The following is a 25,635-nucleotide window of genomic DNA, read 5'->3' on the forward strand; positions in this document are numbered from 1 at the left end:
TGTGCTCTGCACTGCAAAAAGAAGGATGTAATTACCAGTAAGAGGTGATGCCTAAACTGTCAGCCTGGGCACAAACATCCAGACAGTGCAGGCTTACCTGTTAGTTAGCAACAGAGAGACAGAGCTGAACCGGCACATTTAGTGACACAAGATTGAGGCTGAGAATTCCCCAAATCAGTGAATTGGTTTGAAATGTTTACTAAATATGCAGAGGAGGCATCTGGAGCTTGTAGGCAGGAGAGCAATCTGTGTGCACCAACAGGTGCTTGCCTTTAAAGGTCATCTGCAAGTAAAGAAGTTCAGCAAGCCACACTGTGCTGAAAATTGAAGAACAAAGAAAGCAACTACTGTAATTTCAGCACTTTTTTCTAGTGTAACAGTCAAATACTTTGAACTTACAACTGGATCACTTATGTTTTGAAATTCTTAGTAGAGCCCCTGTCCTGCAGCTATCTCAGTCTAGATAGATGTCGTTGCACTATGGAGCTCTTGGTAAAGGCCCCAGGTAGCTCCTCTATCCACACATGATGTAGGAGCCTGACTTCAATTTGCACATAACCATGCAATGCTCACCAAGTATTTGTGTTTATTAGTATGTATCTGTGAAATATGACTCCTTTCCAGGCAATGTTTATTATCTTCAATTAGATCTTGTTAAATATGATCTTATCAGTTAAACAGCTTAACTAGGAACTGATGAATTAACAGCTGAATTAGTTACACCTGAACAAAACACTGTATATTAATTAACCAGGAGCTGCTTTGTTGTTTTAGCAACAGAGTTAACAGGATGAAGGTCAGCTTATAAAGAAGCCCTTGTTTTAAAGCCTAGGTTCCTTTAAAATTAAAGCAAATCTACTGTTCTGTAAGAAATTGAAGGGTCTTGCAAGTCAAGCACAAAAGCAACACAAGATATTGTCCACTGCATTTAACTTAAGCAGGTGACCTGATTGTAGAAGGAGATCAAATTACTAAGGCAGGACTTTCCTTGATGAACCTATGTAGACTATGCCTTATATTAGCTTTGTTCTTTCAGTATCTCCCTTATGCCTTTCAATATCTCCCAAGTACAATTTTCTTCAGTACTTTTTGAGGGACTGAGATTAGACTAACAGGTCTGTAGTTTTCTGGGTCTTCTCTTGTGTCCCTTTTGTAAATTGGTATAAAGCTGGCTAGTTTCCAGTTGGCAGGGACCTCCCCAGACTTCCGTGACCTTTGGAAAATTGTTGAGAGGAGTCCAGCTATAATGCCCACTAATTCCCTCAGCACCCTGGGATGAAATCCATCTGGCCCCATGAACTTCTGAATGCTGAGCTGATACAACTGTTCCCTTACAATTCTGGCAACCACAGACAGAAAGCCACTGCTCACCTTGTCATGGTCCTCCAACTGTGGGGCATGCTGTTGGGAGGAACACTTTAGATATCAGAGGAAAGAGTTGCTCTTCAGAAGAACTTTGCCAGGTAGGAGAGATCAGCTGACAGAAACCTCATGAAGTTCAACAAAGGAAAACACAAAGTCCTGCATCTAGGATGCAATGCCCCTCACAATAGTATAGGCTGGAGACTGACTGGGCAGAAAACAGTTTCTCTCAGCAGGACTTGGGAGTAGTAGTAGACAAAGAGTTGAATGTGGTAAGTGGTGTGCCCTTGCAGTAAAGAAGGTTTACTTCATACTGGGCTGTATGAGCAAGCACACAGACAGTAGGCTGAGAAAGTGTTTATTTTCTTCATTCAGACTACTTCTGCAGTACTGAGGAGTCTAAAACTAGAGTAAGTACAAGAAAGAAATTGAGAAGATGTGTCTGCCCACCCTTGAAAAAGCTCAGTCTGGCTTTTTGTGCTGTCTACAGCTCCCTAATGAGAAGGTGTAGAGACAATGGAGTTTGACTCTTCTGAGAGATAGAATGAGAGGCAAGATACACAAATTAATACAAATTCTGTATTTATATTTATATTTCATGTAAGGTACTAGACCCTTCTGGTCTAAATGGAATCAATCTTCTTAGTCACATTTCTTCAATATTGGCAAAAAAATTTGTAGTATAAGGATACCATTCAGCAAGAGTAAAAGGCAACCAGATTCTTGAATGAAGAGAACTCTTTATTGTAGTTCCAGCTAGTTTATTGGTTATGAAACATAAAATCAAGGAAGAGACATTTTGTATAAACTCATGATAATATTCCCTTAGAAAGGACAACCTGATCCAGTTTGATATATGGAGTTATCACAGTTTAATTAAGTTCTGGTAAATGTAGGTATTACTCAACTAAATTGAAGAGTAGATCCCAAATGATATTTTTTTTTTCCTAAAAATGATTCATTCCACCTGCAAGAAAGAGGCACTGTTGAACAATAGTGGGCTCATGTAGCAGCAATCACATCTGTATAGCAAGGACATTATTACATTGGGAAACAAAGCAGAAAAGCCTGCTTTTAAACATCATCATGTATGCACACAAAACAATGAAGAAATAACCTTCAATGCCTGTATAAGTGAAACATCCCAGACCAAGGAAACACTGTTCAACAGTCTTATGAACTGCACCTTCAAATAACAAGCTTTATCATTGATAGAAGGAAACATGAATCACCTCTTTGAATGCTTTGGCTCTCTTGATAACTATGCAGATGTCTGGGGTTCACCTGACATACAATAAAATGATATTTTGATCTCTGCACTAGCTCCAGTCATGGGTTTTCTCCTCCCTCCTGTGTATGGGATCCATTAGGGCTCCATTTGTCCCCTTTACAGTCAATACTCATCCAAACAGCTTCCTCCTGAAAGTAATAGATCTTGCAATACAGTGTTGATGTGTACACAGATAAAAGTGTTGGACTTTTTATTTCATAATGCCTTCCTTAAATGCTGTTATGTGCACAAGGTGCTCTTCCTTTTTGCTACAGAATGAGTGTTTCACATCCAGATCCTTCTGCTTTCCATTTATGCAGGAGCAGTGAACAAGATCGTCCTCGTAGTTCATGTTGCTGACCAGGAAGACGTTATTGTTTTGCTGCTGCTGGCTGCTTCAGTTGCAGTGCTTGGAGGACTCCTGCATAGCATTCCATAAAAATCAAAGTGCATGTCATCATCATCCCTGCTGTACACATATGCCCCCACCCCCTTATTCTGCCTTCTCAGGCCTGCAGAGAGCCTGTACAATATTGCCACAGGAACACCTCTTTCCCCTGTTCACCATCAGATTCAGTATTCCTGCTGTGGGGACATCCGCATTTCATCTTTACATATAACTTCAATTTTAACATATGTATGATGATTTTGTATTAAATCAATAATGATTTCCTTCATGAGTAGGCTTGCTTGAGAAATGCAAGTTCTGTTCCAGCATTGTTCATATTTTTGTTCACAACATATCTAGAAAGTGCTCAGATTTCAATACCAGCCCCTATGGAAAAAGCCTGTAGAGTCAACCAAAGAGCCCAAGAGCTTTCACTGGTTGCACCTATGAATGGGAAGACAGAAGGTCTTATTCTGCAAAATGTTAAGCCTCCTCAGTACATAGCATCTCCCACATGTGATGCTCTGTGCTTAATAAAGGAACAATATATCTTTGTAGCAGAACACCCTTTTTAATTAAATTAGTAGGAAGTGCACAGCTTCTATCTAGCACAGCTGAATCTAACACAGTGAGACTGTCTGACTACAGCAAATGTTTAAATGTTACTAGTTTTTAGAAAATTGTTCTGCTGATCCTTCAAATGCGAAGAAAACACAACTATCAATGCCTTCCACCAGCTGCTTATGACAGAGTCTGCTTCTCCCACTCTGGTTTATTCAGAAATAGTAATTTCTGAGTTCTCATTCAGAACAACATCTGAAAATATTAGTTAAACAGCCAAGAGACCAGAAACATGTCTGAACATGCCAGCTGGATATGTTTGAACCACATTTCTCTGAAAATCAGGTGGGAAAAGACTATTATTAATTCCAATTCATCAGCCTGGTTATTTTAAGACATGTTTGTCTCCTTGTTCCTATAACAACAGTTTGGTTTCGCAAGGGGTCCCTGCTTCATCTATTCTGGGCATAAATTCAAAGTCTTATTTACCACTTGCCTATATCCAGAAGGGCAGCTGGTTCATTGCACCACAAGAATACTACCAACCATCGTTGAAATTATACATACGCTGGGTTTAAGTGCAGACATAGCTAGTTTCCCTACTTGTAGTTAATCCTCTGCTGGAGTTACCAATGCAATAGGATCAAATCTGTCTGTAATATAAATGAGAACTATTTTTTTTCATGGAAAATACACCAGAAGAAAACAAAACAACAACAACAACAACAAACAACAGCAAAAAACAGATACCATGGGCATTTTTTCTATGAAGGTAGAATGGATGGCTTTTGGACTACTTGCATCTTTGTAAACAGAAAAGTACATCTGGTCTGTGCAGAAGAACCTGGAAGTACATAGGAACAAAAGTAAAAGGATTGAAACATCAATAATTAGAATGAGAAAAACAATCTTTGTTCCTACAACCATTCTGTGAGTCAAGGGAATTAGAAAAACAAATTTAGGAAAAGAAATTTGAGCTAGCTGTTATTACTCAACTGCAGTGGCATGACTCACATGACTGGATATTAAACTCATTGGGTACAGACTATTTAAGAAAGACAGCGGGGATACTATATAGCTTAAAGTTACAAACAATTCAGAGAGACAGGACTTTGTATACTATTCATGTATTAAATTATAAATCATAAAATGGAATAGTTCTAAGACAATGTAATAGGCTATTGGATAAGATGAGGAAATAGAAATAGCAGTTGCTAAAGCATTCAAGAAAAAATGTGTCAATCTATAGAATGTCAATTTAGGAGGTTTGGATGATGTGTTTAGTACAAGTAGACCAAGCAGGTGTAATTTAGCTGATGCTTTCCCCATGTAGAAATAGAGTACAGTTCTGATTAATGTACACGCTCTGTGCTTCAAAAGATCCAGTCTCTTAAAGCAGAAGACAAAATGGAATAAGATATCTGAACACAAAGAACTGTAAGGAATTACCTCTACATTGTGTGGTTTTCCAATGTCACATCAACCATCTTCCTAAATTAGTTGGACATGTTTCACCAAGATGTCTACTCCACTCAGTCCATGTGTTACAGGCCTCAAAAATACAAAGGTTTCTGCCAATCTGATGGTGTGTGTGTATGTGTATACTTTCTTCCTCATTTGGCAATAATTATTCAATTTAATTTTTATTTATTTTTGAGTACTTGAGAAGACATTAATCATAGAATCATACAAGGGTTTGATCTGGAACAGCCTTTAGAGATGAACTAGTTCAACCCCCCACCAATGGCAAGAACACCTTCCACCAGACCAGGTTGCTCAAAGCCCCATCCAACCTGTCCTTGAACTCTTCCAGGGATAGGGCATCCACAGCTTCTCTGGGCAACCTGTGCCAGTGCCTCACCACCATCACAGTAAAGAATTTCTTCTTAAAGTCTAATCTAAATCTACCTTCTTTTAGTTTAAAACCATTACCCTTTGTCACTACACTCCCTGATAAATACACTCTCCTGCTTTTCTGTAGAGCTTTCTCTTTTTCTGTGGAGCTTTCTCTTCTCCAGGCAGACCTCAACTCCCTCAGACTGTCCTAAAATAGAGGTGCTCCAGCCTTCTTATGAGCTCTGTGGCCCTCCTCTGGACTTGTTCTAATACTTCCATGCCCTTCTTGTGCTAGGGGCCCCAAAGCTGAATGCAGGACTCCAGCTGGGGTATAACAAGAGCAGAGTAGAGGGGGAAAATCACCTTTCTCTCTCTGCTGGCCATGCTTCTTTTGATGTAGCCCAGGATATGTTCAGCATTCTGGGCTGCAAGCACACATTGCTGGCTCATGTTGAGCTTGTCATCAACCAGCACCCCCAAGTCCTTCTCCTCAGGGCTGGTCTCAATCTATTCTCCACCCAGACTGTATTGGTGCTTATGATTGCCCTGACCCAGCTGCAGGACATTTCACTTGGCCTTCTTGAACTTCATGGGGTTCGCACAGGCCCACCTCTCAGGTGGATGGCATCCCATCCCTCCAGCGTGTCAACTGCACCACACAGCAACCTGGTCTAGTGGTAGGTGTCCCTGCCCATGGCAGGAGGGCTAGAATTAAATGGTCTTTAAGGTCCCTTCCAACCCTAACCATTCTATGATTCTATAATTCTATGATCCCTTCTGTAGTTGTACTCAGTCAACAAGTATTTACAGTAAGGCACTCTGCCTTTTTTTGCATCTCAGTAAAAAATGAAGAAGAAAATCTCTTGCACAACAAGGTGACCAGTAGTAATTCTGTAGGCTGGGACTAATACAGTTTGATTTAATAACCAAGGCAAATACTGTTCAGGAATCCTTTAAACCCTCCTTGGGATACCAGAAAAATAAAAGTGAAAGGTAATGGGAATTGGCAAAGAAGGCTTTCTTAGATGCACCATAATGAAAATCCTTAATCATTAGTGAAGAGGTCTGTAGATTGGCGTTACGTTTGCTAACCACCAGAAACACAGGATGCAGGGTACGCTGTTACGGTAGAAGATTGTATCCTAGAAAGCAGCAACACCAAGAAACATACTTGAACATTAGCTGTCTGTGCAAGACACTAAATACAATTCTCAGATGTATTAGCAGGAAACCTGAAGGTGGGAGTTAGGGAAGTAATTTAATTACAAAAATTACAGAGCTTCTCATTGGAATAATCTTAACAGATCTCGTATCAACACTTTCTTCTAATAAGGAAGGAAGCTCACAACTTGGAAGTTGGTCAGATAGATCTGCAATAGTGATTCAAAGAATTGCAGTGAAAGATTGAGGAAGCTCAAGTAATTTTTTATTCAAAACAGGTAGGGCAGAAAACTTTCCAGTATGATCAGAGATGTGTGTGAGAGAGTGGTACATCACGAAAAATGCAATCTCCCTACATTAAGTACATCAAAAAAATGACTTGAACTTCAGGTTTGCGAAAACAGGATTTTTGAAGCATTGATTGATTCCTAAATTTCTGTTGAAAAATCAGAAGCATCTATGGATGTTTGGCCAGAACTAGTCAGGAGGCAAACTCTTTGTACTGTGGATAAGTATCAGAGGAAGATCTTCCTGACTGAGAGTGCTTCTTTAAATTAGGAAAAGGAGTGTGTTTTGATTTAAAAAATTATTATTATTATTATTATTATTATTATTATTAAATATATATTATATTAGATTTAATAATAATAATAATAATAACAACAATAATAACAGTAATAATAATAAGCTGTCCTTCTCCCGAGTTATGAAAACACAGAAAATTTCACCAGTCCTCTGTCTTATGAAAAGTTTCTTGTTACACATCTTGGGAAATGGAAGGAAATTTTAGTGAACTATTGGTGTATAACAAATACATTTTATATGGCATTGATATCAAATTCAGAACTTCCTCTCCTAAAAACAAAGCCCTGTAGTACCCGAGTTAAAGGAGAATTGTTTATTAGTGCTCATCTTCTGGTCATTTGGGACAGGTCAATACTAGTTGAAAAGGTACATTTGCTTAAACAAAATGTTATGTTACAAAGTGAGTGCTGTTAACTTTCTAGCAATGGCAAAATCATCCTACCCCACCTGTATCATTACTTCACAGATATTTGGTGAAGTAAATTTACTATAATCCTCTAAAACTTCTTAATTTTCCCTGGAGTTGAATTAGAGTGATAATAGTGAAAGAATAGCAAAGACAAGAAAGAGGAATATGAAGTCACTCAGTTTATAACTTGTAACAGAGCCCTAGGATCTCAGATTTGCTGTCAGATGCCTGGAAACATAAGTAATCATAATCCATGGGGGAAAAACATAGGAGAAAGTAGGCTTTTGTGGATGTCACAAAGGAAAACCTTGTAAAAAATATTTTCTTCCATGAATTTCCCACTCTTGGGATCTGAAAGCAAAGTATAAATGGTTTGAATTTGCTTATGTATGTCAGCAGCTACTCATCTGATAATCATTTTTGCAAGCAGTGAAAGTGTAGTGAATATGTATTCTCAGAACTACAAATCAGATTAAACCAGAATTTTGGTTTATTGGGAGGCCTTTTTTGTTCATACACAGAATCATTTGACTCATGCAGATTTATTTATTTATTTATTTATTTATTTCAACGCAGGGAATATGTGTTTCTTTATAAACAAATACATAACCATTTTAAAGTACGTTATATTTATGATGAATGAGACCCATCTCTGCATGTAAAAAAAAAAAAAAAGTATATATTTTTTTCCCCAGACAAAATCTGAATTGATAACACTACTGTATTTCGTTTAACAATAAAGCTGTTTGCACAGGAACAGAAGGCCGAACAGGAGTGATGTTGAGTCAGATTCTTACATCAGACACAGTGTCACAAGTTCAGGATTACTCCAATTGCAAATCAAACTAACTGACGACAGTATTCAGCTAAATATGCTTTTACTTCAGAGGACTAAATGTACCTCATGAGCCTTTTGAAGCCTGCTTCAATTGTTTTCTTGTAAACATAACTGCAGAAATGTAACTGCTTTTTCCAGCTGCAGGAAGCTTAAGAAAAAGAAGTAGTATAAGGTGAATTTTACTAAAGTACAGGACACATATAATTAATCCTTATAATTAATCAGGACTAATACACATTAATCATTGTAAAACAAATTAAATTTCATGATTGGAAGATGTAGCAGGAATTTAAAGTAGAATGAGATGTTACACGGCCATTTAAAGAGCCTGTTATAATACTTCCCCAGATATTTTTATCATAAATCTTGATATAACTAAACACAAAAGCATATTCAGAAATAGATTGTTAAAGACTAGGAAAAGAATTAAGAAATAAATTGTTGACCAATCTACATGTTGATCAATTGTTTAAATGCAACAATGAGGATGATGTAGTCTCCTAAATATGTAAAATATACAAATGCCTTTTCTTTACCACTCCTACATCTATAAAACTTATTAGCACTTTTAATGACATTGTTTGAGCCAATTTAGATTTAATTTCAAAATTATTCATTTAGTCTTATGAGTGATCAGAATAAATGCACAATATTTGCCTAAATATACCAACCAGCAGGCCTACTCCCACTGCTGACTACAAGACAAAGATACGAGCCTATGATGGCATTAGTTCTGTCATTGTCACACAAACAAAAAAACACAGTTTCTTCCTGAGAATTGTTTCTTGTTGGAGTCTACAATCTGAGAATACACAATGTTTTCTGTGCTCGCTGTAAACTGTAGTTTATTTTTGTTTTGGTGAAAAATGTCACATTTCCCTTTTAACTATTTTTCTTTTTTATGTTACAGTTGACTTTCTTGAATAACAACTGCACTGTCCTATTTACTACTGCCCATTTTCTATCCCCTGTGAAAAAATACATCTGTGATCCTTTCTTACTTCTTCTAAAGCATAGGGTTCTAGATAAGCAATAAAGGTAAAGAAGACATACATTTTTTAAAAGTCATGAAAATGCTCATTAGAAAACTTTTAAAGTAAGATAACAGGATGGTTTTCCTGTGTAGGAAATACCTAAAAGAATCCAGGAAAAATTATCCGCTGAGAGTGCAATCACATGGTTCCCAAGGGGAAGGAAAAGCCTGGTTGTTTAAGGTCACGGTTCAAGGGACAGAGCACTTGATGTCTGTATCCCATCAAAGCTGAGTGCTTGAACTGAACTTGTAAGATATTCTAAAATTATAACACAATGACGAAGTGTGACTGCATGGTTGGGACACAAGAACATGAAAAGTCCAACATTTTGTATGTCCGATTGTTCATTAGGCAAAGAAAGTATAAATAATATAGTAAAATAATAGTTCATAATCAAGGTTTTCAAATTTTAACTATGATATACTATTGTAAGGTGTAGCATTTGTACAAGTGGATGTGACAGCACTTGGGGTAGAGACATTAGCCTCCACTATTCCAAATGGAGCATTTCAAGGAAACAGTTTCAAGAAGAAGCTGTGCTGAAACTTAAGAACATTGTTTTTTTAAATAGCAACAGTCAGTTAAATAACTTGCTTGGAGAAAAAAAAAAAAAAAAAAAAAAAAAAGGGGTTTGCTTCATATTGTTTCCTTTGTATGTATTTTAGAAGGTGACACTGAAGCTTCATTTAACCATATCACAAAATTACAATTGAGGGGCACTGTGATGGTATCCTCTGTCTATCCTCTGTCATTTAAGAGTTCAGAACTCCCACTTGGAAACAAACAAACAAAAAAAAAAAAGTAAAATTATGATGTTATGCTTTATATGAACTTTGGTAAATGAGAACTGATATTTTCCCTGAAAATATACCAACTGATCATGTTCAAGTAGCTCTGTAGCTGGTGGACAGAATCAGATTTCTACAGAGATCAGTGGCATAGGCTTTCTTATGGATCCATGGATCCATGAACACTGGTTTTAGAACTCTTCAGAGAAAGGGGAAGGCCTCAGGAGATCTCTGTTCACAGCACAACCTCTTTTCTAATTTCACTGCACTGATTATTTCAAAGCTTCAATACCTTTGAAACCTGAAATTCAGTTCATGCTTATCTCATTACTAAATCCTTATTTCAAGCTCCTCATAATCTAGAAGCAAAACAGATATATTTGATTCTGCTTCCATTCTCAGACTTCTAAAATGTTAATCAAGGACTCTCAGAACACAGAAGGAAACTCAGAGTAACCAGTGGAGCAAGATGACCCATACAGGCCATCTCAGCCAGCATCTCAGTCAACATCTTAGGACCCTCAGCCAACACCCCTTAGCCTTATAGCTTTATACACAATTCCAACAAAATTTGTTACTAAGTTTATTCTTGTCTGAATTATCACTGTCTGTTCAAACAAACTCATGTCTGCTAAGAGAAGTGTGCTTTGTCATACACCCTGACACTGCTGTTATTTCTTTTGATTGGACATGAGGAATTAATGAGGAGATGAAAGGGAAAAACAAACAAACAAACAACAACAAAAACTGCAATATTAACATCCAGAATGAGGGATAGCAAAGGGCCAGTCTGTGAGGTTAGCCAAAAGAATTGTGAAAAAGGTGGAGGTCTTACCTATATAATGAACTGGGCTGTTCTGATAACAGCATCTTTAGTTTGCTAGAATAGCCAAAGGAAGATGTTTAAATTTTGTTTTGAGTAATCTCTAAAAAAAACTAATTTCAAATCTTCCCACCAGCTGGCTGTATTTTCCTCTCCCTGAACCACATCATGTGAGTCCAGTGATTAAAGCAGCACCCAGGTGGTAGAGAAACAGATTCACATCTCCTCCATACAATTTGGAGGAATGTTTTGATCTCTGACTTGTCAGGTGAGTGTCCTACATTTTAAACAGTGCAGTATACAGTGGGCCTATCCTTATATCTGTCATTGAAAGGCTAGCAAAATAAGAGACTGAAGTAAAGAAGAAAATCAATAGAGGTATGAGAGAAGAAGATGCAAATGCCAGCCATGACAAACTCAAGAGACTTCCCAGCTCTGTTGGAAGGCTCTATTATCACCCGTGCATGGTGACAAGTGACACCATGGTGACATTGACACCAGTGCATATGTATGTAACTTGGGAGCTGGGGAAGTGATATCAATGTGAGTAAAACTAGGAAATTAGTCTAAGATCAACCATTTTTGTTTAAACATCTGGATCTGGGCTTTACGAGCTTTTTACTCTGTCTTTGCCTCTGATCTTTGAGACTAAAATCACAATTGCCTAGTGCAGGAAAGAGAAAATCATTAAGGCAAAATATTTTTAACAATGAATGGAGGAACATATTGCCACCAATGAGGAAGGATTTATCTAAAAATAAAATAATCAAGCATCCTGGAATAAGTTCCAGACTGTTTCATAGATGAGGACTACCGGCACAATGTCTATATCTCAATGCATATTGTTTAATACACACAACTAAATAAATGTTGATAACCTCTAGCCTGACAGAACATGAATAGGGAAGCCTATGCCACACACTAATTTGACATATTGTTCTACTTTATTTTGTTTTCTGCAGGTGCTGTTGGCAGCTTTGCCTGTTCTTAGAGGAAAATTTCCAAAAGTCACTCTTTCCCTGCCAGCACAATGTTTATATTCATGTTACAACTTGTTGGCATATAATACTGAGTACTATGAATGATTATGTCCTGGTTCATTTTTTCTTAATGAATGGGACGCATTCACAGAGCATTAATACTGGCCTTTACTTCTTGTCCCAAAACTATTTTTAGTTTTAATTGTGCAAAATATAGGAATTTCAGTTCTTACAGAGAGTTTATTTATTTATTTATTTATATTTAACATTAGTCTTACGAAGATTAGGAATTTGGTATAAACCATTGATATAGCTTCCCCTTACAATCAGTGGTGTACACATCTAAAAAGGCAGATAAAGTAAATTGTCTTCTAGCAGTTCCTGTGCCTCTGCACTATCTGGTGAAGTGAAAAACTTGTTTGGAGTACCTGTTTAAATTGATCAAGCTAAATGAGAGAGATGCCAGCCCACTAACAGCTGGGCAAGACATAAAACGAGAGAACAGTAACAAAATAAAAATTATATTCATTAAATTTGGATAAGGCTGATTTTCATTTTAGAGGATCAGCCTCTGTATAGGTAGATTCCCACTCCCACTGAGTGACTAGAAACTATATGAGAAAGAAACCTAATATCTGAGTTCATGTAGCAGAGTCTACTAAATTCTACTGTTCTGTTTGTTTGTTTTTGTTTTTTTTTTTTTTGTCTTTTTTTTTTCCAGCAGATGAGAGAAGGAGTGGCTAGCAAAATCATTTTCCCTGAAATACAACCAGCAAAATATTAGTATTATATTGACTGAAGTAGCTTCTGCAGTGTTTTGACACTTAGCAACAAAGACAGCATTTCCTTAATTCAATTTGCAGAATACCTATACATTATCTCAGAAAAGACATTGCTAGCTTGGATTCTTTAGCTTCATAAATTACATGAGAGGAATAACCAACACCATAACCAATAATTCTCTAATTCCATAGTGACATTTGCCTATAAAAAATGATACTACATGGAAAACCCAAGTATTTTTGTAATAATTCATGTCTACGTGCACACAGGCAAAGCAAGAAGCCAGTGGTGTCCACACTGACCGCTCTCCATTTAACTATCTGAAGAGCCACAGAGTTGACAAGGGCATTTGGGTATGAAAATATAAATATATCAAAAAATGAATCGATGCTTTACATGTTGACAGATAGTCACACCATGCCCAGTGTATCTTCCTGATAACTCAGAGCCTGTTCTGCTGTCCCACACTATTATTCCCTTACAACCCAACAGAAGTTGATGACATAAACATATCCTTTTCCCAAATGCTTGGGTTGTGTGTGATTTAACCTTTAACTCCTGCTTGTTGTTATAGGTGAGATGTCAAATATTTCTTGCAAGCCTTTGGCAAGGGTTTGGATAAGTTTTCATCACTCTTCCCCTAAGTAATGTAGGCTGCAGTCAGAAGAGTAATGCCCTTCCCCCATCCCTCTGGCCACTTCCTTGAAGCTCAAACAGGAAAGCTGGGACAATGTAGAGGGACCAGCCATGGGCTCACAGTAAATCTGTAATTACTTGAAATGTCACTTCCTGTTTTTGAAGACTACAGAAGAATAAATACACTTCTGGGCTGCGCTGTGAGGCGAGGGGGCTGGGGGCTGCAGGAACACAGAACTGCGTTGCTCAGCCACATACCCTGACACTTTCAGGGGTGACAAGCAATCTTCCTGTAGAGGCACATAAATGTTATTTGGAACATATAAAAGGGATTTTTATCACAACTAAGGCTGCTATTTTTGCGTTAGAAAAATATTCTTTGACAAGGCAGTAATTTATATGCGCATTAGAAGCCAATTTTCACTGACATTCTGCATGCCGTTTAGTCTGCCAGAAGTTGTGCCCTGGCAGTCCCTGCCACTTTGTCCTGTACAAACATCTGAGTAAATATTTCCAGTAAATCCTGCTAAAAAATAATTTCCCCATACTGTTTCCCTAATGTTCGGAATGCATTTTTTACCAGCAGTATGAGTTCTTTAGGTTTATTACAAGAATGACAGACTGAAATGGGTTTGATCATAGCCTGAGAAAGGGAAATCAATGGGTTAAGTCAACACTTGCTTAATAGAAAGCTACTTATAAAACTGTGCTGTCAGTGTAAACGATATTTTTCTTTTGTAGGCTGTGTCCAAGCTGTTGAATAAGAATGTGCAGTAAGTTTTGGCATCACATAAATATTTTCCCAATTCCATGTGTTTGTAGACCAAGTTCTGTTCTTTAGAACGCAGAAGAAAGCTCTGAAATACTTCTTCACACTTCTGTGAAATACTGCAAGTTTCATTTCCACTCCTAGCTGATCGTGCTTTGCCAGACTCAGATATACTTGACTCATATAGCAACACATACACATGTTTAATTTCAACCCATGATCTGAGAATGTCAGGTCGGGCACAAGCACTGGGCCTAAGGGGGAAGCCAGGGCTGTTGGCTTTGAAAGGCTGACAGTGGAAAATGTTGTCAAAGTAAGCAGATATCAAATAAGGCCAGGAACTACACTGCAGAGTAAGCATGTATCACTCATTGCCTTAACTATTTTCAGAGAAACACTGCTTAAAGAAAATTGCTTAAAATTCTGCAGAAGTATTTAAAAATACTTTTTTAGAAATTGTCCATGGAGAACCCTGCTGAACCCAGGAATTCAGCAGAATTTCTCATTTGTTATTTTGCTTATTTGTATATTGCTGTTTGTTCTTGTTGCTTTTATCTAAATAGTCATTAAAAAGGAAAACAAATACAGGGTTAATATGAAATATCCTAATTAATTGCTTTTGTTTGAGTATGATTGTTTTTATGATATCAAAACACGACACAAAACCATTTTGATTCCTGTTCGAAAGGAACCCAAATGGGAATCTAAGAGACTCCTTTACACAGGGCAGGCACTGAAATCATAAAATCACAGAATATCCTGAGTTGGAAGGGACCAACAAGATTCATCAAGTCCAACTTCTTGCTCCACATGGGACCACCCAAAAATCAGATCATGTGTCTGAGAGCATTGTCCAAACACTTGAACTCTGGCAGCTTGATGTCGTGACTGCTGCCGTGGAGAGCCTGTCCCAGTGCCTTACCACCCTCTCAGAGCATGCCCCAACTCCTTACAGTTCACCTGCCCACTCTGTAAATGCCCAACAAGGTGCTTGCGATGGCCTCAGTGCTGCCCAATTCCCAAGTAATGTCCCTGCCTCTGTAGGAGCAGCCTGGACGGACTGCTCTGCAAGCGAAGGTGAGCTGGGAGCCAAGGGGACCATGAGGCAGGCGGGACCATGGCCTTACAACAACAGACCCATCTCATAGCCGCCAGACAAGATGAGCAGGGAAGGGAGTCGTGTGTTCTGGAAACTGAAGCCTTCAGACACAAATCTCCTTCCATAACACTTTTCGCCTATTGGCCTGCTTTGCAGGCAAGCAAGGAAAGCGGTTGAGGTTTCCAGTGTCTTCACCACAGGGACAGACAGTCCAGGGCCCTTTCTCCTTTGCTGAGAGCTTCAGCATTTCTGGTTTTCATCCCATGATGGAATGAAAACAAATTTTAAAATACTGAATCCTCCACACCACAAGTATCTTTACAGAAAATTTTGAATTATATCACCACTGCAGAAATGTTGAGACTGCTTGGAAATGGTGCTATGCTCCATGTTTTGCATTCACATTTTTGTTTCATATTTTCTACCACATGATCACGTTATTTCATTTTTTTAGATAGAGAGTTAATCCATTCTACCAGCACACCTCTATCACTGTTAGCCTGAATAAGACTTCTTCCTATGGGATAGATTTTCATGTCTTATACATACCCTTGCTGAGGATTTAGGGTAAATAAAGCCCTGTTTATATCCCTGCTCAGGCTGTAACCACAGCCATAATAATGAGAGCAGAGGTGATACCACCAGAAAAGTCTGGATATTGTGTGTTTTTTTTTGATTCAAAGCAGTCATTTAGGAAGACTTGGAAGTCTTGGAGACATACAAATGGCTCTTTTTTCAAAAATTGCATAAGTTTTCATGAACTACTATTCCTGCCAAAAATACAAGAAAAGCTTTTTTGGAAGCCTGCATTGTTTCCTGCCAGCTCACCTGTTGGCTCTGGGTTTTGAGACTTTCCATACCTTAGCTGGTAACATAGAAAACCATAAGATTTCCAAAACAAATTTGAACCATCATCATGTTAGAAGTTTCTGCTTCTCATCACAGGACTCTTCCGCTCTGGCTTACTCAGCCAGGACTGCAAAGCAATGGGGTGACACTAATTGTTCCTCATTTCCTTAGGGAAAAAAAAAAAAAAGTTTCAGTTTTGCCATAAATATAAAACTCAGAAATTTTCCTTTCTGAAGAGACTATAATCATTTCATATATATATATATATATATATTTCAGTTACTATAATTTCCTAGGGACAAGAAATGCTTATGGGCTTCTTCATTGCTTATATGCTTCAGACTTCAGGGAAGTCTGCAGGACTTTAGTTGTTATTAAGAAAACATGGGGAAAAAAAAAAAAAAAGTAGCCAAAATCTACAGAAGCAGATGCATTTATATTTAGGTACCTAGTCTGGACCTGCTGTTCCCCAGTGGGCTCAACCAATTTAGGTCAGATTCCCCCATGTTGTGCCAGACCAAAAACAAGCATGCAGAGCACTAGAAAAAAATGGAATCACGGAATTAATAACTGCAAAAATCACAAGAAATGTCATTTGGTTAAGCACAAATAATTTTTCTGAGAAGGGCATGGATTTTTAACAAAAGTTGATTGGCTAAAAAATTGTGTACATTACATAGAAAAGGTAGGTGATAAATTTTCTTTTTAGTTTTCATAAGTTTTAACACAGGTATACAAATACCTGGGACCCTACGGAAATCATCCTTACAGTGATAAAGGAGAGGGCATAAACCCATTTTCTGGGTTTAACAGCCTGTGAGCCTCTACAGAGATGTGTAACACAGGAATAACAGTTATGAACCGAGTTCTCTACACATGTGCACAAATAGGGGCTGGCTGGATCCTGCCTTGATGTTACTTAACTGTTTGCACAGTTACAATGACTACACGTCTTTGTTTTTCTAGGTGCGTGTCTTTGTTGATACTCTGATAGCAAAAAATGCATTAAAGAAGAAGGGGGTCATACAAGGCTAACTTTGAAGCTGGAAGTGTCCCATGCAGTAACAAATATCTCTGCCAGCATGTCACAGCAATGAATAGCATAAGCAAGGTTTAGAACCATTTATACAGTCTTTAACAAAGCTCCACCTGCTCTGTGCTGCTCTTTCCTGTAGATGAGAAAACAGCATAGTTTTTTCTTGAAAATGCATACTCTGTTTTGTCCTGATATGAAACTGATTGATTTGAAAAATCAGTAGGAAATGGTCATCCTTTTCTGTGATGTTTTCTTGCTCTTCTTTAGCTGGCTGTCACAGCCTGATTCAGTCTTCATATAAGCAGGGGTAAAACTGGTGCTGTGCACTGTACAACAACAAAAATATGTGATTGTGATTATATGATTGATATAAGAGCACCCATAGCACCTGTGGGGACTAAAAATAGGGTCTAAATTCTTCATACTGCCCACCCAAGGATGAATCCTGTATCTGACCTCTATACTGAACATACAGGGAGCTTGTTAAGAATCTGAAAATATGAAGTAATTAAAGAAAAAGTGTACCCAACTGATACAGATTATAGTTCTTTGAGCAAGTGCCTTTGAAAGGGTTTTTATTTCTTGTTTTGTTTTTCATGCCTGGCTTTTTCAGACACACTGGCTACCCAACATGTATTTATACCTGGGAGGAAATACAGAGCTTAATCTTTAGCCAGCCATTTATTTCTGGGGATTTAGTCAAACCTAAGTTCGTACTTACAGACATTTCCTTTATGATGATCATGATCACACTTCAAAATCACAGGATTTAAGAGACTTGATGATTCAAGAGACTTACTGTTAGTTTATAGGAATACAAATAGCATCTGCAAGGAATGCCAATTTTACCGCAGTACTCCTATGCTAACAATCTGTAACAGTGAGTATGTTGTAATTATGACTATATGTTTTGTATTAGTTTCAATTAATGAATTTAAAACTGTTCCTTTGTAATCCACTAGATAATTGCTCTCTAACGTCAATGATTTTCAGTATTCTCTCATAACAATTCTATGGCTTAGTAATGTTCAGTTAGACTTTAATTTAGACAAATATCTACATTCAGGAAGTCATTTACATGATTATCTTTACTTACAAGTGCTCACCTAGACAAAGGTCTCAACTCCTGCTGTGAGATGATCCATACAAAGAAAAAAAAAAAAGTCATCATTAAAAATGGAGTTTAAACACAAGGCTTTGTTGATTCAGCCTGGAAAGGCTGTACAGTTAATTAGATAGAAATAAGCTCTTTTTTTTCGCTCCCTTCTCTGACTAAACTCGACTTTCATATTATTAACATATAAAACCATAGCTTTTTTAGCTAATATTTGCCTGTTAGCAAGTATCTCTACCTTGATACTAAGTAGATTTAATTTCTTTAGGAAAGCAAAGAGGTTAGCAATATTTTTTGTGCTGGTTTGTACTGTTCTCAGAATGCACTGGAGTAAGCTTCTCAGATTTCAACATATTCTGGAGAATATCCAAGACCCGTCATAAACATAAAATAGCAGATTATATGAATTCCATAAATTATTAAGGGTCATCATTAGCCAACCTTTCTCCCCATTTTCATTTCCTTTTGACAGAAATGATGACTTTGTTATGAAAAACTTTCAGAAGTATAAGAATGTGAAAAATAGCTCAAATCTGTTTAATAAACCAGTCATGGATTAAAATCCAGCTACACTGCACTTTACAGAACAGATTGAATAGTATCTAATAAGCATTTTTATAAACAACAGTTAATCATGGGAAATAACTTCTGGAAACCGAAGCTTGTTTGTCATTAGTTCATATTAGGGTTAAACATGAAGGTCCTTGAAACTGTAAAAGTTCTTTGAAATGATACCTTCAGCAGCATGACCAAACTTGTGATCAAAGCTCACCTTTCTGGCCCTGTGGTATGGCTTGTCTATTTTGCATTACCTATCGTACAAATAAAATCAAATGCAAACTCCAAACAAAACCCTCAATAAAAAAATAAGACCTTGTTACTTTATATGAGCTGCTAGCTAGGTGATCCAAAGGCCTTTAATTCACTTGACATGTTACTTCTAATCACAAAGCACGTAATAAACCAGGAATTATCAGTCAAGACAAAAGTCTGAAAAGTTCCTGGCTAGACAGAGTAGGAGGAAGCCCTCATGTGATGTAACTCAACATGGCTCAGTTGAAATCACCAGCTGAGAGCCTTTATAGCTTGGCAAAGTTTTAAAACAAATGTCTCAGAACATACACAGCCCGTATGCAGACTCTAATAACATAAACTTTCTTTCAATTTAAACCCTAATATGGGTTTGTATTAAACTGCTTAGCTCCTATTAATGGAGTTGCAGTATTTTTCCAGGCATGACAAATAACTACAGCATTCATGGTCACTTGAAAGTGCTGAAGTTTCATCCACTCTAATTCTGAAGTTGCTGTGCTTTTTAGTTTATGACTATATCTTTCAATGGAGTCATATTCAGAGAAACCTACAGATTTTGCTATTGTATTAGTTCAGTTCTGTCTCAATGGATCTCATTTCAGCGAACGTATAAGGCACAGTGTCTTGCAGTCCGTGGCTAGCAGCATGTGTCAAAACGCCTGGGAAGTGAATGGGTTTTCCTGGGCTTGCTATTGCTTTGAAGGCATAGACCAATATGGAGAGGTGGCCCACTCTAACAGGGAAAAAGTTTTAAAAATACATATTCTATTTATTGTCAATTTTATTTCCTCAGTTCTGGCATTGGTAATATTCTTCAGGAAACTAAATGATGTCATTTCCTTTCAAAAGGCAAGTTACATAAATGCTGGAATTCAGCCACTTCAAACAGCCTTCAAACAGATGGCCATGTGTATAAATGCCAGAAAGTGAGAGCAGCCACTTGCAGTAAAAAATGTTACCCCACACATGGTATAATGTTTATTTTATAGCCTCTCTCATGGACTTACATGGCTCATTCTTCTAATTTTTCCAGGCACAAATCCTTTAGGAACTGGCTGTAGAACACCAAAGTAAAATAAATTCAAATTATATAAATAAAATAACTTAAGCAGAACAAACCTTAATGGCTCAATAGATATCAACCACAACATAAAGCTGAATACAGACAGATCTCACTATCAAATGTTTCATTTGTTTAGTTACTCCAGGACTGAACTTTGAACGGCGAATCAGTGAGACTTAAGAAAACCCATTTCACTTTAAAGGTTTTGTAAAACTTAATAAGGAATTTAAATGGAGATGTGATAGCTGAATCCCTTGAACATGAATCCACATTTACTGTGACAAAAGGCCAGATGATGTACTTTGCCACATTGAGGAGGAACAGATGGAGCAACCTGGTCTTTAAAAACTCAGCTGTGAAGACAGAAGCCAGTACTGCATGATTAACTTTCCAGGAAAAGCACATGCACAGGACCATGAGCAGCTGGGAGTTACAGTGATACACATCAGAAAAGACAAGAAAGATGGCAGAAAAGAGAAAGAAGATGGCAGAAAGGAAAGGGCCATCCTACACAATGCACTGCCACCCAATATAGTACAATTACAGCCAGTGCAGCTGAAGGGGGTAATGCTGCTCCTGACTTTCTTTCATATTTTGCCACAGTGGGATGAAGCAGGCAATATCAGAGGATCAGCCTCAGCACTACTCTTGCGGTGTCAGGAAGAGAATCAAAGACGTTCTGTAGGGATAGGGCTAACACGAAGGGACCGGGGAGTCCACCTCTGGGTGTTACAAAATCCCGCGATGCTTTTCAGCACTTCTGATTTGATATAGCCATGCAATGAAAAGGTTGGGTGGGATTTTTTAAAGGAGTTTAACATTGTTCTGACTCTGTTAAAGTCTAACACAATGGGAGAAGTCCCTGACTTCAAAAGGAGAGGCAGAAGGCCAAAGCACAGCCCTTCTGAATTTTTTATCCAGTTTTAAGATTATTTTCTTCTTTGCCAGTACCACAGGCAAAATATTGCCCTGGCTCCAGAACTGCGGCTCCAGAGTTATGCCTCTGCCTTGTGAAAATTCTCTTGAATGTGGCAGATTGGTTTCCCTCAGGTGGGAAAAATCAATGACAAAAGGGTCTGGGAGTATATCTGCTGTGTGACTTGTTTCACTTATTCACTGCAGCCCGGTAATGGAGGCAACCACAAGCCCATTACAGGCTATTTCCCTTTTCAAAAGTTTCCACTCATAGAGCAGCATCCAGTTCTCAGGAAGCTTTTCTGTCCCGGGAGTCTCATCCAAATACAGGGAATAAAGTAAAAAGGAAAGTTTTTTCTGGATGCCACAGCTTACTTCAGGGATCTATACATAACAAAACAATACAACATTTCTTCAGAGTAGATAGGGGTACTGCCATTTGAATTCCTGATAATAATGATAACAAATAAAGTCTCATGATATTGCCAAATATCATATTAAGCTTTTTGGACAAGGGTCAATGAGGTTTCCAGGGGGCTGTGATTGAAGGTGGAGATGTTTCAATCTCCCTCTTTAAACTCTGTTCCTCAGCCATTACAATGCCTCAGGGCTGAGCCCTGTTTTCTGGGATGCTTTACTTTACTGTAAAAATGAAAAAATGCTGCAGTGACAATGCCAGGATCTTTCCTCACATGCGATCATTGAGAGTACCACATAGGCAGCAGTCTGGCCTGGCTGCAAGGGAGCAAAAGGCAAGTTTCCTGCTGGATCATAGAAGTGAGAGAGTAGCCTACCTTCAGCCCCTTCCCTCTCCCTGCTCCCCGGGAAGAAAGACTGCACGCACAGCACCATCCTGCCCTGCAGGATGCAAAGCAGGAGATTGAAAATGGGGGCACAGCGGGGATAGGCAGTGCAAGTCAGAACTGGATCGAGACAAGACAAGTGCAAGGTGGGGCATGTGACTCATATTGCAGATATGTCAACAATATTGGTGGCAAATAACTGTCATCACTTGATAGCGCAGTATTCTGTGCCATGGGTTTATTGTTCATTGCTTCTGCAGTGATTACAAACTTGCTTTCCTCTTAAGAGCAGCAAAGTGAGATGACAACACCACAATTTTCAAAGCCTGCTATGTAGTTCAGTTCCTGATTCAAATAGTAAATCAACAGAGACCGCTCTACAGTACAGCAGCAAATGGCAACAACCTTACTTAAAGTTAATAAACCATTTTTAAGCTTATTTGTCCAGAAAAATACCTCATAACCACATCTTGCCTCACTTGCACTAACAGCCACACATCAAGAGAACTATCCTTGAGTACAGGTATATCAGCAAAATAGAGTCCCAAACCTTAGATTTCAGTCTTTTTACAGGACTGGAAAAGTTGGTCAGAAGTTCATGAATACTACGCTGGCCTGTAACACACAATTCTATAAAAGAGGCTAAAGTGATGACAACCAGCAAAGATGCCTCTACACAAAAACAGGGTTTCCTTTAAATTCTTTGATATAGCGATCAAGGGTATCAGTGTGGCACAATGAAGAGCTTGGACAGACCACAGCTGCATGATCAGAGGGGTGACACTGCAGAGGGGATGAAGGAACAGAGTTCAAGGTTGACATAGGTTACTCCACCCTCCTCCTATTCTCCCAAAAGAATGGCTCCATGTAATAGTTCACTCCAGACCTACTCCTGGAGCAGCAAAACCCAGTGCTATCTCTTGCTGTGGCTGCCAAAGCCACAATTTAACGATTCATTTTTGCAGTTTGCCTTATTTTTTAACACTGCAAAAGGAAAGACCTACTCACTTTGGGGTCTTTCTGTGCTCCCCGTGCCAAAGGGATGAGCAGTCACTTGGGTGAAGGTACACGAAGGTGCTGGAAAATGTCAGCTTCTCTCTTCTGCAGCACTGTCTTTTTTCATCTCCAAGGAGACTGAATGATCCTCACTGCCAATGCAACAGAGACACAGGAATCCACTGCAGTGAAATCATGAGTCAGAGCTCCTCGATACAACTTGAACTTAAACTGTTAAACTGAGAGCCAAGAATCAATATACTCCGCCAAGGGAACAAACCAAACGTACCAGCCATTGCTGCAGTCAAAACACTACTTTTTTACTACTATTACAAGTTCTTTACTTAGGGTCTTGTGACTGGAATGTCAGACGTCTCCATTCAGGATGTTTCTCGCCTGTTTGTTTTTTTTTTATGGTTTTGATTGCAAAAGAAAAGTTTAGAGATCCTATTACCTTAAGGTAGAATTGTGTCCTCAAATGTTTTTATGCTTCTCTTGGGCTTGGCTGCCCAAACTCCACCAAATAGTCTAATAAGTTCCATATGCCCATTTTTTGAAGAACACATTTTCAAAGCAGCAAATGTTTTGATGGATTGGCTCACGGAGAGCCTGAATGCTGTTATACACATCGTTTAGCATTCCACAAGGCCCCCACTGTTAAATTCTGGGAATGTGGCCAGAGTGACCTACCTAATACTGCACTAACTAGCTTTAAACAAAACAAAACAAAACAAAACAAAAAAAGAAAGAAATAAAAAAGAAATTCTTAAAAAATGTGTTGCACTAAAACATATTTGGAATTTGAACGTGCCTTTGCTGCTCTGGTAATTTGTGCTTGAGGTGTGTGGGAATTAGGCTGACACGTAACCAGACACACAGAAAGAATGTTTTGCATAAAACTAAAAATATATTTTAAAAGTAGCTCATATACTTCATCTAGAGCAGAAGCTGGGGCCCCCATCTTGCAAGAAGTTATACACCACCTGAAAAGCTGAGCCTCCCACACACATTGAGTTCAGGGGAACATGAGCGTGTCCAACACTATCTAAAGAACAAACCAATTCATTACAGAGCTTGACACTTCATTCAGTACATAGCAGAAATATTTAAGAGAATGCAGCAAACCCCATATGACTGTAATTTAACTATATATTATAAGTGCATCCAGCATTGGAAAGAAAATGTTCACACATGTTTATATTCATTAAGGAAATGTTGTAATATTTTTTAAAGACTTCAACCCCAGCTTTGATTTTTCCATCTTCTTTTTCAGTAGCATTTTTTGTTTCTTTCTTCATACACTATTCTTAGGTCAAAACATTCTGGAAAGCAGGTGCTGTTCTGCTCATTTTTTCACATGCAGAAGACAAGAGACTTGAGCAAACTGAGAAACAAATGATGAGTTTAATACTTCAGTCTCTGATCCTCCAAGCTGAAGTTAAATTATGTTTACTTTTTCTACTGACTGAAAGAAAGAAAGGAAATGTAATGTGTTTGTTTATTTGGAAGGGGAACCTTCTTGACCTAGAATACCCTTTCTGTGTATATAGCCCACATTAAATGCAATTTCTAACATTAGGACAAAAGAGAAAAGAGAAAAGCAGTGAGGAGGATATGTGGGTGCTAGGATATTCTGCATCTCTACGCATATGATGAAAGACGAGGCAGGGTTAACAACTCAGGAAGGTTCAGCAAGATCTACGTCTGGGAGTGGCAGCTATTCGACATGTTCAGTAGAAAGTGTGGAAGCCACTTAGGTAGGTAGCATTGCAAGCAGCTCATATATGGCATGATTTCTTCTAAACAAGCCAATTAGATTGCATATACAGGAGAGAAGTATATTTGTGTATGTTTTTGTGTGTGCATGTTTGTGTGCAAAAGCTGATATTTAATGCAAAACTACATGTAACTCCTGTAGGAAACAGGAATTCCAGATCTGTGCCACTGTTGCACCACTAGATTAGTGTTATACCTCTAGGCTTTCTGACTTGAGACAGCTTGCATTGGAGCAATGCTTGGTCCACCAAGATGCCCTTTAGGGAGGAAAAAGTGACTTGTAGACTGAATGGCTTCAAAAAAATCTGGGGATATTTTATGGGCTGATCCTAATATTTGCTCCAATTTGAATGCAGACTACAGATTTCAGTTGTGACTATACTGACTGGTTACTCCAAAGGCTGGAATGCTGCTGGCTGTGTCTGTCGCCAAGTTGCTAGGGGAATGGAAAAAAATGAGACCTTTGCAAAAGCTCTTAGCTGTCTGTAATGACAAATACAACATGTCTGGGACATGCTGTCAAGAATAAGACACCAGCCCTGGACAAAGATCAGTGGGGAATGTAGGTATTTGTGCTAAAGTACAAAGGTATAAATGTGGTGTTGAAACCATGTATTAGAATACGCACAACAGCAACTAAACAGAGGAGACAGAAAAAGGAAAACCAGTAAATTTACTGTCTAATAGCTTTTGTTTGTCCATTCTTCACATTCTGCATACTACCTTGCAGTGCCTTATACAATTTACTATGTGGCTGTAAAGGACAAAGTCAAAGTTTTATCTGTAAAAATACAAAGTCTTCGGCAGTAATGCCAATGTAAAATACTCTTATCCTTCCCAAATATTACTCACTCCCCCCCTGTGCCAGTTGTGCTGGCACAGCTCTTTGTGCTGCAATGTCATAAGGCACTGTGAACCAGTTTATAAACAGATCCCATTTTTAGAAAC

General features: G+C 38.3%; 1 long non-coding RNA gene across 9 annotated transcripts; it reads right to left on the reverse strand.

The window, feature by feature from the left end:
* Positions 1-2,035: 2,035 nt before the first annotated feature.
* LOC310890042 lies at positions 2,036-23,558 on the reverse strand. 9 transcript variants are annotated; one of them, XR_014576981.1, is made up of 7 exons: positions 22,924-23,558; positions 20,142-20,189; positions 18,314-18,336; positions 17,321-17,533; positions 8,474-16,337; positions 4,332-4,425; positions 2,036-3,053 (listed from the first exon to the last, which is right to left on the reverse strand). It is a non-coding gene; the product is annotated as an uncharacterized lncRNA (long non-coding RNA). The 9 variants fall into 9 exon arrangements; XR_014576982.1 differs by having other exon boundaries at positions 8,474-8,558; positions 16,151-17,533; XR_014576985.1 differs by having other exon boundaries at positions 8,474-17,533; positions 22,924-23,063; positions 23,201-23,303.
* Positions 23,559-25,635: the final 2,077 nt, after the last annotated feature.

This window comes from Anser anser (assembly GCF_964211835.1).
Source record: "Anser anser genome assembly, chromosome: Z".
In the NCBI taxonomy this organism is placed as follows: domain Eukaryota; kingdom Metazoa; phylum Chordata; class Aves; order Anseriformes; family Anatidae; genus Anser; species Anser anser.